Below are 12,041 nucleotides of genomic sequence, written 5' to 3'. Positions count from 1 at the left end.
GAAAGCCTTCATTGGTGCCCCCATACTTGCTCCCATTACAGTCCGTGTACCTTACTTCTGAATAAACAAGGTTAGAATCAGGCTGCAAGACGACCAAGAACTTTCATAATGTTTTTCCCTTTAACCTTCCCCAATGCTCTGTGGTAATTATACTTGTGCTTTCACACTGATGAAACATCTACATGCCAAGGAGCATAATACTGGCCAGTATTGTCTCCAGCTGCTTCCTGTGCAGAGATGCAGTCCATTTTCTTTTGCAAGAAGCAACTGGTGATGTGCACATTTAATTGGGGGGGGGGAATCAATCCTTTGGGATTTCCTGGTAGAATTTTCTTCCCAACCATTTGCAGCTGCTTGACCCATAAGGATGAGTTTTTATGTCACTGAGAAAGTGGTTAAGTCTCTTACCTTAAACTCCAGCTGTGCCATGCTGAACTTCATTTCTTTTCCTATTCTCCTGACCATTCCATATGTTTAGCTAAACTTGAGCTAACATTTAGCACCATTTGCAGTAATTACTGCATCACTTGAGTTAACCTACATTATCGTGTTTTATTCCAATACCCTTATTATTTCCACAAGGTAGATCTTTTCATTTTCCCGTCTCCTCACTGATTTGTTCTATGAAAGGGATGTCTAATCTGTGGCCCTCCAGATGTTGCTGAGCTACATCTCCCATCGTGCCTCGCCATTGGCCATGCTAGCTGGGGCTGACAGGAACTGTAGTTCAGCAACATCTGGAGGGGCATAGGTTGTCCATCTTTGCTCTGTGGTTTCAAAATGAATCAAATCAAGATTTAAAGCTCTCTGGAGATGCCTGTTTCCTAGTCTATGCTCTTACCATGAAACCAGACTGCATCCTGTGTGTTCTTTAACACTAACCAAATCTGTCTTTTGGGCATGTCCATCTCTGCCTTGTTGACCTGTTCAGATATGGAATCTGAGCAATCACAGAGTCAGGATTATTCATAGAGAGAAGACATCATAGATTTTATAAAGCACTAGCCAATGCAGCACATGCATCTTGAGAACAACTCAATCTTTCTTTGATTTTTTTTAAATCTACAGTATCTCTTCTATCTAAAGAAGAATAAATGGTCAACAACACATGGTCTATCTACTGGATAAGGTAGGCATCTGCCATGGAAACCTGACTTCTACGTATGAGCTGTAGTGGTCCACATGGTGGGGCAGGGCCATCCTCCTCATACTGGCATCACTGTAGCTTACCAGCCTCAAGGTCAGGGCTGCCCAGGCAGACCACTAGAGCCAATCTGGTACTCTTACCAGTGCACTTGTGCAGCCCCATCCCCACTGCCACTGTGCCCTACCCCAGCCCTGTCCAGGTAAGCTGCAGAGACACCAATGTCAAGAGGGTGGCTCCATGGCTCCTCCCCACCACATGGACCACTACTGCATAAGAGGCATGCTCCTACCATCCATTGTGATGAATCCAACCTCAGGACATAACTTTCCAAACTAGAAGTTCAAAGTGGCTGCCATTCATCCCACAGGGGTAGATACAGCCCTGCATTTCCAAAATTAACGGCAGTAAGTACCTGATTGATTAAAACCAGGGAGTAGGGATGTGTTAGAATTCCACCCAACTCAGATTTGATCCTGAATTTTCCACTACACTTATTCTCTATAGTTGTGGATTGAATTTTCATGAAGCATTTTTCTGCAGCTATTTTCAAAAATGGTTTTAAAAAAACAAACAAACATCTGCCTCTAAAATATCAATATTAAGAATTATAATTTTGATTATATTTCCTACATTTTGAAATATCAATATTTCCTTTACTATTATCAATATTTCCTTTAAAAATATTGATATTAATATAAATATTTTTGTGAGAAAAAGCAGATTGGTAAAAGCAGTATATAGCAGATGAAGGACGATCTCAAATTAATACCAGCCTATTCTGTCAACTGAATGGTCTTGGACTGGCACAAGCCAATGGATCCCATCCCTACTAGGGAGTGAACAGTTACAGTACAGACTACAGTGGGATATTCAAACACTTATTTCTGCTACCACTACTCAGAATTTGCTTAGTACCTGTGTTGTTTTAGGCAGTGAGACATGTCCTCATTTCAGCAAAATGTTACCTTCAGATTTTATTTGAATGTATGCAAATACCTTCCATTGCCCAGTCAAGTCATCTTTGTTCTAGCAGGCATTTAGAAATGTAGGAAGTTGCCTTATATTGAATCAGATCATTGGTCCATCTAATTCAGCCTTGTCTATACTGATTGGCAACAGTTCTCCAGGCCCTGGAATGTTCTCAGACATACCTGGACATGCTGGGGGTTGAACTGGAGACCTTTCACATGCAAGGTAGATGCTGTCCCATGCAGCCACATCCCTTTGCCAACATTTGGTAATAGTTGACGTGTTTGGTTAAGTAGCTGCTGTGCTGATTCTCTGTTTTTTTATTTCTATCTGCAACTCCCATCTCTTTTTTAAAGGTTTTATGGTATTATTGTTTACAGAATTGTTGTTGTGTATTCCTATATTTTTATAAGTGTCATGGTTACAAAAGGAGGGGGTGGAGGAGTTTCAGCAACCCATAGAGTGGGCAGGGGGAGCTTTGGCAACCCAGGGGGCAGGGGAGCTGCAGTGACCACCATGGGGAAAGGGGGATCTCTGGTGACTCCTGCATGGAGCGGAGGTGCTCTGACAATTCCTGCAGGAGGCAGAGGCAGGGGCAGCTCTAGTGACTCCTGCAGGGGGCAATGGGAGCTGTGGTGACACCTGTAGGGGACAGGAGACTCTGGCAACCCCTGTGGGAGGACGGGGAGGGGCTAGTGATGGTTGGTGGGGTTGGCAAGCAAAGCGAGCAGGGGTGGCAGCCCCTAGTATGGAATTTTAAAAAAAATTATTGTAAGTCACCCTATGAAACCCTGTTCATAGGGTAGCCATAAGTCAGGATCGACTTGAAGGAATTCCATTTCCATTTTAAGTCGCCCTGACCATGACTGCAGTGGAAGGGTGGGGTAAACATTTTCTAATACATCTATGTATATACTTTTTGTACAGATCTGCTCTCTGGCTGTGCAACTAAGCTCCAGAGTGATGGTCTAGAGTAGTAGCTGGAATGTAGGACTATCATTAGGAGATCAGGATTCAAATCTCTGTTTTCCACAGGGTTCACTGGGTGAACTTGGATCAATCATGCTCCCAGCATGATCACAGATAAGCAGTTTTCCAACAATTACCCAGCTGGGTCCATTTGAGAGAATGTCTGAACATATACATGTGTGTGCTGTTGCTGGGATAGTGTAGAGATTGGAAGGCAACTGAATATAGAATGAACAAATTAAAATAAGCCTCTTGATTAAATTCTAGAGTGGATTGCACAACCTTCTTGGAATGTATTCTAAAGAGATACCTTTGCTGAGGACTGCATTCCAGGGCAGCCCTCAGATAATTCTCTCTCTCTCTCTCTCTCTCTCTCTCTCTCTCTCTCACTCACTCACTCACTCACTCACTCACTCACTCACACACACACACACACACACACACACACACACACACACACACACACACACAATGGGATTAGTTTCATGTCCTATTTCGATGACCTCCTTCTAAGAACTAAAGAGAAGCCTTGAAATTGCTGCCTATGATGAGTAATGTTTTATTGTAGAAAAAAGATATATCAAAGCAGAAGTGAATCCTAGCCTTAATAAAGCCAGTCGCTCCTCCATACTCTTAAGCACAGACAATGACTTTATTGGGCGGCTGCTCTCAACTGCTCCCTCGAGAAACAGCAGAATCCCTGACTCCAACCTCGACATCTGGAAACTGTCTATATTAGAACAAACTCTATTACATAACAATTGACATCTGGAGCCTGTTACCACTACGCTTTTAGCAGAAAAAGGAAAATAATCAATACAATCTCTCTTGAGAATGTGGCAATGGGCCCCTGTGAGCCAAAATCCTCTAAGAATCTTAGTAACTATTTTTTCCTTCAACTTCCTCTCCATCCCCTAAAAAAATCATTCAGTTTTGTACTGTTGCATTGCATCTGTATGTACCTATGTGCATAATATTCCTCTGTGGCTACTCTCGTAGAGAGAAATGCCAGAGATGGAGAGAAGATTGAGATAGAGATATATTGCACACAAAACCCTCAGGGAGGTTTTCAAAGTGAAGGCAGGTGCAGCAAATGAAGCAAGGCTAAAGGATTCCAAGCTCTTCTTGTTTGAGTTCAAGTTCTGTATGTGCCTCAGGAGAAGGAGATGAATAAAATTGCTATCCTGGCCACATCAGCATAGCACACACTTGAGCCTCATACTGTTCATGCAGGTGCACTGCCCATCACCACAAAGAAATGCACAGGATTATGATTGTTAAACTCAGCATGGTGAATGCGAGGAAGTTTGTCCCAGGAAATCTGATGGCAGAAGCAATGATGTGGCAGATTTTTTCTCTCATACTCAAAAGGAAATATGAAAGTTTGAGGAAAAAGCAGAGATGTTTATTCTAATTTTTTTTTGCCTATCCTACCACCTTTGATGAGAAATAATTTGCACTAAAATGCTGAAGAATTTTCATTAGGATTTTTTTTTTAAATCGCAAATTGCAGCAGAAATGTGAGATTGGAAAATAAGACATGGAGAGAACCAAATCTGACAGATCAGTATTAGTTTCCTACATAACAAAAGCAGTGATACCTGTGTAAACCCTGCCTAATTGCTTTAAAAATAGGATTGGAGGGGGAGAGAAATATTTACAACACAAGCACAATCCTTTGCTATGTTCACCCAAAAGTCCCATTAATTTACAGCACAATCCTAACCATGTCTACTCAAACGTAAATCCTATTGAATTCAGTGGGGTTTACTCTGGATATGTGGGATTAGCACTGCAGTATTACTCCCAGAAAAGCAAGTATTAGATTAAAATTCATATTGGGAAGGTTTTCAAAACATTGTCCTCTTCAACAGCCCAGAAAATTTAAACTTGTTTGATTCCTGCACACAAGAGAAAAAAGACTTTTGGTATTGCTGAAAGCTATATACTTTATGAGATTTTCAGATAAACAGGAAAAAACAACAGTTTCTACCTTTGCTGCCTAGAGGCCCAGAAATTCCTTGTCAGTCACAACCCTGACTTCACTTTTTGGCTACAACCTGAAAGGGCAGGATTAGGGCAACCAGCTAAGAGATCCATTTCACAGAAGTTGCAGGGGGGCAGATATTTTAGTGTATATCTCGTGAACCAGACCACCTAGAAACTTTTTTTTTAAATGAAAGCTGTGAGTCTGGAGATTAAGGTGACTCACCTGTAGACTCAGAGAGGACCCCAAAAATCTGGAGTCTCTGGGCAAAAACCAGATACCTGGCAACTCTAATCAGCGAACTTGCAGACATATTCAGTTCAAGGGTGCAATTCAAGGTACTCACATTAGTTAGTGTTTAAAGCCCTAAATGACTTAGGCCTCAAATATCTCAGAGACCATCTCCTTCCCTACAGACCATCTTGGGAGTTAAGATCAGCAGAGTGGGCCTTCTTGGTAGTTCCGCCACCCTCAGAAGTTCAGGGAGAGAGCTTTCTCTGTGGCAGCCCCTAAGTTGTGGAATTTCCTCCCTACAGAGATGTGTTTGGCACCTTTGCTATGTAGTTTTCAAGTAATGCTAAAGGCACTTCTTTCCCCTGGCCTTCAGCTCCTGTAATGTATGTTTTCAGAACCCACCCTATTCTTGTGATTGAAATGTGTTTTAATTCTCTTTAATTTACATTTTGTAACCTACCCTGGGACCTAGTAGTAAAGGGTGGACAACTATTATTATTATTAATAATAATACTAATAATTGTCCACCCTTCACTAATAGGAAAAAAGAGAAATAGAAATAGACAAAGAAAAGCAAAAGACAGTGATGATTTCCTAAATGCAATACCATACCAACCACAACAAGATTCCTATGAGTAAGGCAGAAAACTCAGCATCCCACAACCAGTTAGGCAGCCAGGCAGCCAATGTCACAGAAATCCCCATGCAGCACAACCTGACCTGGAGACTGCAGTCAGTGCAGAATGCTGTGGCATGATTGCTGACAATGAATGAGACCCTATTAGCACATAATACCTCTGCTCTGAAATCTGCACTGGTTGCTGATGTGTCGAAGTTCAAGGTGTGCTTTCCATGTTATACTTGTGTGCTTTCCACATAATACAAGTTCTGCTCTTGTAAGAAATCAATCCTTTAGTGTGGCAACACCTACTCTTTGGAACTCCCTGCCTATTTACATTAGGCAAGTGCCTTCATTGTACTCTTTTTGGCACCTGCCCCAAAACATTTTTGTTTAGGCAAGCCTACCCAGGCATGCAGAAGCTATTACAATTTTCATCTGTTTTTAATTCATTGTTGGTTTTATTACTTTGAATGTTTTTTGATACCTGTCTTTAACTGTTTTTGCCAATAATGTCATTGTGTTTTTTTTGTAATAATTTTTATTATTCAAATTTTTATAAAACAAACACAACAAAATCAAACAACAAAAACAATACAAAAAAATTAAAACAAAACAAAAAAAACTTGACTTCCGATTTGTTACAGATCAGCTATAGGTACATAATATATATCAAACTTGACCCCTAAAACATACAAAGTTCACTTTTTTCCATAGTCTATCTTGATTAATCGTCAAATCCCATTATCATCATTTCATTTTTTTCTTTCAACAAAAAGTCCAAAAGAGGCTTCCATTCCTTAAGAAATGTATCTATCGTTTTTTCTCTGAGAAGGCATGTCAATTTGTCCATCTCGACTAAGTCCATTAATTTCAATAGCCATTCTTCCATTGTTGGTACTGATTCCATTTTCCACTTTTGTGCATATAATAATCTTGCTGCTGTAATCATATATATTATTATTCTTCCATATTTCTTTTCTTTTTGTTTACCCATAAAGCCCAATAAAAAAAATTCTGGCTTTGACTGAATATTTATCTTCAAAATTTTTTGCATCATCCTACCTATCTGTGCCCAGAATAATTTTGCCTGTTTACACGACCACCACATATGGTAAAAAGATCCTTCTTGTTGTTTACATTTCCAACATACATTAGAAACATTACTATACATTTTTGACAACTTTTCTGGTGTCATATACCAACGATACATCATTTTATAAAAATTTTCTTTAAGATTATAACATAATGTAAATTTCAAACCTTTTTTCCACATATTTTCCGATTGATCCATTTGTATATTATAACCAAAAATTTTTGCCCACTTGACCATACACTCTTTTACTTGTTCTTCTTCCATATCCATTTTCAATAAAAATTTATACATTTTTGCAATTATACATTCATCATTTGTACACAAATCTACTTCAAAATCAGATTTATTTATTTCAAACCCATACATTTTTTTATCCATTTTGTATCTTTCTAACAATTGTAAATAGGCAAACCATTGTGAACTATATCCTTCCTTTATTAATTGTTCTCTCTCTTTCATTGTATATTCTCCATGCACATTTTCTAATAATTCTTGGTAAGTTAACCATTTCTCTTTTCCAGCCATTTCTCTTCTATAAAATGCTTCTTGACTTGAAACACATAGTGGTATTTTCGAAAAAACCCTTGTTTTGTATTTATTCCATATTTTCAACAAAGGACGTCTTATAAAATGATTGTTAAAATCCACATTAACTTTTACTTTATCATACCATAGATATCCATGCCATCCCCAAATCCAAATCCAATAATCTTTTGTTCCTCAATACAATCCATTCTTTTATCCAGACTAAGCAACAAGCAGCAAAGTAAAGTCTCAAATTTGGTAATCCCAATCCTCCTCTTTCTTTGGCATCTTGTAGTAATTTAAATTTAATTCTTGGTTTTTTCTCCTGCCAAACAAATTTAGAAATATCTTTTTGCCATTGTTTAAAAGGTAAATCAGAGGATATGACAGGTATTGTTTGAAATAGAAACATCATTTTCGGCAATACATTCATTTTTATTACAGATATTCTGCCCATTAATGACAACTGTAATTTGTCCCATCTTAACAGATCTTTCTTAATCTCTGACCATAATTTTTCATAATTGTTATGAAACAACTTTGAATTTTTATTTGTCATAATAATACCTAAATATTTCACCTTTTCTTCTATTTTAAAATCTATCTTCTCCATCAACTCTTTTTGATTCCTTAAAGATAAGTTTTTCACCAACATCTTTGTTTTTTGGTTATTAATCTTAAATCCTGCTAATGATCCAAATTCTTCTAATTTATCCATCAATATTTTGATTCCTTCCAAGGGATTTTCTAGTACAATTATCAAGTCGTCAGCAAATGCTCTCAATTTATATTCCTCTTTTTTTATCTTTATTCCCGAAATCCTTTTGTCTTGCCTTATGTCTCTAAGCAGCACTTCTAGAACCAAAATAAATAAAAGAGGGGACAGTGGACATCCCTGTCTTGTGCCCTTTTGTATTTCACATGAGTCCGTTAAATCCCCATTGATAATTATCTGTGCCTTCTGTGATGTATAAATCGATGTGATCCATTTTATAAAATTTTCTCCAAAGTCCATTTGCTCTAGAACCTTAAACATAAATTTCCAATTCAAGTTATCGAATGCTTTCTCAGCATCCAGAAAAACCAAGGCTGCTTGTATGTTATTTCGTTGTTCAAGATATTCCAACACATTCAAAACATTCCTGACGTTATCACGTAATTGTCTTTTAGGTAAAAATCCCACTTGATCTTCCTGAATAAATTGTTGCAGTATTATTTTCATTCTTTCGGCCAAAATCGTTGTAAAAATTTTATAATCATTATTCAATAAAGATATTGGTCGATAATTTTTTGTTTTAGTTAAATCCTGCTCTTCTTTAGGTATTAATGTTATATTGGCATTTTTCCAACTATCCGGTATCTTCCCTTCTTGCAAAATAGAGTTCATTGTGTACTGTAAAGGTAATAGAAGTTCCTCCTCCAAGCATTTGTAATACATTGCTGATAGTCCATCCGGTCCTGGCGCCTTTCCTAATTTAATTTTACTTATAGCCTCAGATATTTCTCTTGACGTAATAGGACCATTAATAGCTTGTCTCTGAAAATCTGTAATTTTAGGCAAATTCTGTTTAGATATATATTCTTCTATTTTTTCAGAGGGAATTTCCTGACACTTGTACAAAGTTGAATAATATTGATGAAAAACCCTTTGGATTTTTACATTGTCTGTCAACATCTCATCTCCTTCTTGTATCTTTAAAATAAGATTTTTTTGTCGTTCTTTTCTTAATTTATATGCTAACAATTTCCCCGGTTTATTTGCAAATTCAAAAGTCCTTTGTTTAGCAAAGTTTAATTTCCTTTCAATTTCTCTAACTGTCAACATTGACACTTGTTTCTGTAACATTTTAATTTGATTTACAGTAGAAGCTTTAGTTGGATTCTTTTTCAATTCTTCCTCTTTTTGTTTTATTTCTTCCAAGATTAATTGCATTTTCTGTTGTTTCTTCTTTTTTAATTCAGAATTACATTTAATAAAATATCCCCTCATAAATGCTTTACTTGTATCCCAAACAATATTTTCACTTATCCCTTTATGTAAATTGTGTTCAAAAAACTCTTTTAATTTCTTCTTACATTCCTGCACTATTTTATCATTCTGTAATAAAGATTCATTTAATCTCCATCTAAATCCAAGATATTTTTTTTTAAAGTCAATATCACTGGATTGTGATCCGAAAAAGTTTTTGGTAATACATCCATCTTGGAAATATCTTTCACTAAACTTTTAGACATCCAAATCATATCAATCCTCGAAAATGTTTTATGCCTTTCTGAAAAGTTGGTAAATTCCTTTGCATTATTATTTATATGTCTCCAAGCATCCACCAATTCCAAATTTTCCATCAATTCAAAACAAATCTTCGGCAATTTGCCCTGTGTCTCTTTAATATTTTTCTCAGAAAGTCTATCCATTTTTGGTGAAATTACCCCATTCCAATCACCCATGACACACCAATGATCATATACAAACTCTGATAATTTTCCCATAAGTCCAGTATAAAACCTTGTTTTATCTTCATTGGGAGCATAAATGCCCACTATCAAAATTTTTGTACCCTGTATGGTAATTTCAACTCCCATAAATCTGCCACTATCATCCAATAATATCAATTTAGGGGACAATTGTGAATTAATATAGAGGACCACACCATTTTTTTTTTTTGATCCTGCCGAAATAAATTCTTCACCCAAATTTTTACATATTAAATATTTGGAGTCTTTCTTCTTAATATGAGTTTCTTGTAAACAAATTATATCCAATTTTAATTTTTTCAAATAATGAAATACTTTCTTTCTCTTCTGTGCCGAATTAGCTCCGTTTATATTCCAAGTTAAATATTTGTAATCCATTTTAAGCATGTATTTTAGAAAAGTCTGTACCTGTTGCTCCCTTTGATTCATCATCATCCTTTTCTTCTTCTACCTGTTTCTGTTGACTTTGTTTCCCAGGAATTGTATCCATGTCTTTGAGTTTATCTTCTTCCATATCTTTTGAAGCTTTTCTCAAGAAATCCCTTGCTTTTTGAACAGTATTTAATCGATACTTCTGTTGTCTGAATATAAAAATCACTCCCTCTGGAACATCCCATCTAAATTGAATTTTACATTGTTTAAGTTTTTCTGTGAAGAAAGCATATTCTTTTCTCTTTCATAAAAGTCTAATAGGAATTTCCTTCATCACCAGTATTTCTTTACCGTCAATTTTGAAGCCATTGTTGAAATGATATTGCAATACCATATTTCTAGTCTTTTTTTTTAGAAAATTAACAAGTACATCTCTTGGGATTTTTTTCATTGTTGCATATCTGGAATTAATTCTGTAAACTGTATCTATTTCAAATTCCATCCGATCATTCATTTCCAAGGATTTTGCTAAGACAGTAACAATTTTCTCTCTGATATCTTCACCTGTTTCCTCAGGAATTGCACGGAATCTCAAGCAATATTCTTTATCTCTAAGTTCCATAACAGCAGAATAATCCAGATTTTTTCTAATTCCACATTTACACTATCAATTCTATTCTCTAAGGTTTGCACCTTATCTTTAACATTTTTTACTTCCTGTGTTAATTGCCCAATATTATTTTTAATCTCACCCACTTCTGTTTTGATATGATCTTGTAAATCTTTATAGTCCTTTTTCATATTGTGAAATTCATCTTTAAATTGTTGTCTGTCCTGTTTCATCTCTTGTTTCATCTCTTGTTTAAAGTCATTAAACCCCTCCATAATTTTCTGAAACACGTCTATTCCTTCCTGAGTATCAGTTGAAACTCTTTGCTCTAAAACTTTGGCTGTTTTCCTGGTTGTCATTTTTAAAAGGTAAAACTTTTTCTATTATTAACCAATGTTCCCAAACTTAGTGGCAAACTGTTTCTTACTTTTCCTCAACAACAAAAGAGTTAATATAATCAGGCTTGTTAGTATGATCTTAGCCAACACAATTCTTATCTCCGGCACGTTCAAGAATGTAAAACAAATCCAGTTCTCAGCGTCCAGCAGTTAATAACATACATGAACAGCAGATTCATTCTTGTCCAATAGGTTGCCTCTTATTCATTTTAATCTTTATAATTCCAAATTTAAGCCAGTTTTTTGTCATATATATAAAAAAATAAAACAAATTCTTTGTATTGCTCCCTTCTTCCTTAACTTTATGCAGAACAAAAAAAAAGTGTGACTCACCCAAGTTTCTTAATTAGCTGATTCGTAGACAATCCTCTTTTACGGTAGTAATTTAAGTCCAAGATAAGATTTAGACAGATGGAGGCTAGCTCGTTAAAAACGTTTTTAAAGAGAAAAAAAAACATCTCGCTTACTTTCAGCACAGCATGTTGGAAATCCAAGCTCCGTCTTCCGTTGCCAGGTATGCCTTCTTATCTCAGGGGATTCCTGATCAAATCCAGCTATCTGCAACTCAACGAAGTTACGTGGATAATCTTCGGTTCTCCTTTTATCTTGGAGAACATTTGCGCCAGTCATAGATTCCTCT

Source organism: Rhineura floridana, chromosome 6 (genome assembly GCF_030035675.1).
Source record: "Rhineura floridana isolate rRhiFlo1 chromosome 6, rRhiFlo1.hap2, whole genome shotgun sequence".
NCBI classification, from domain to species: Eukaryota; Metazoa; Chordata; class Lepidosauria; order Squamata; family Rhineuridae; genus Rhineura; species Rhineura floridana.
The sequence above is the reverse complement of the archived record's forward strand: the minus strand, read 5'-3'. Positions refer to the sequence as shown.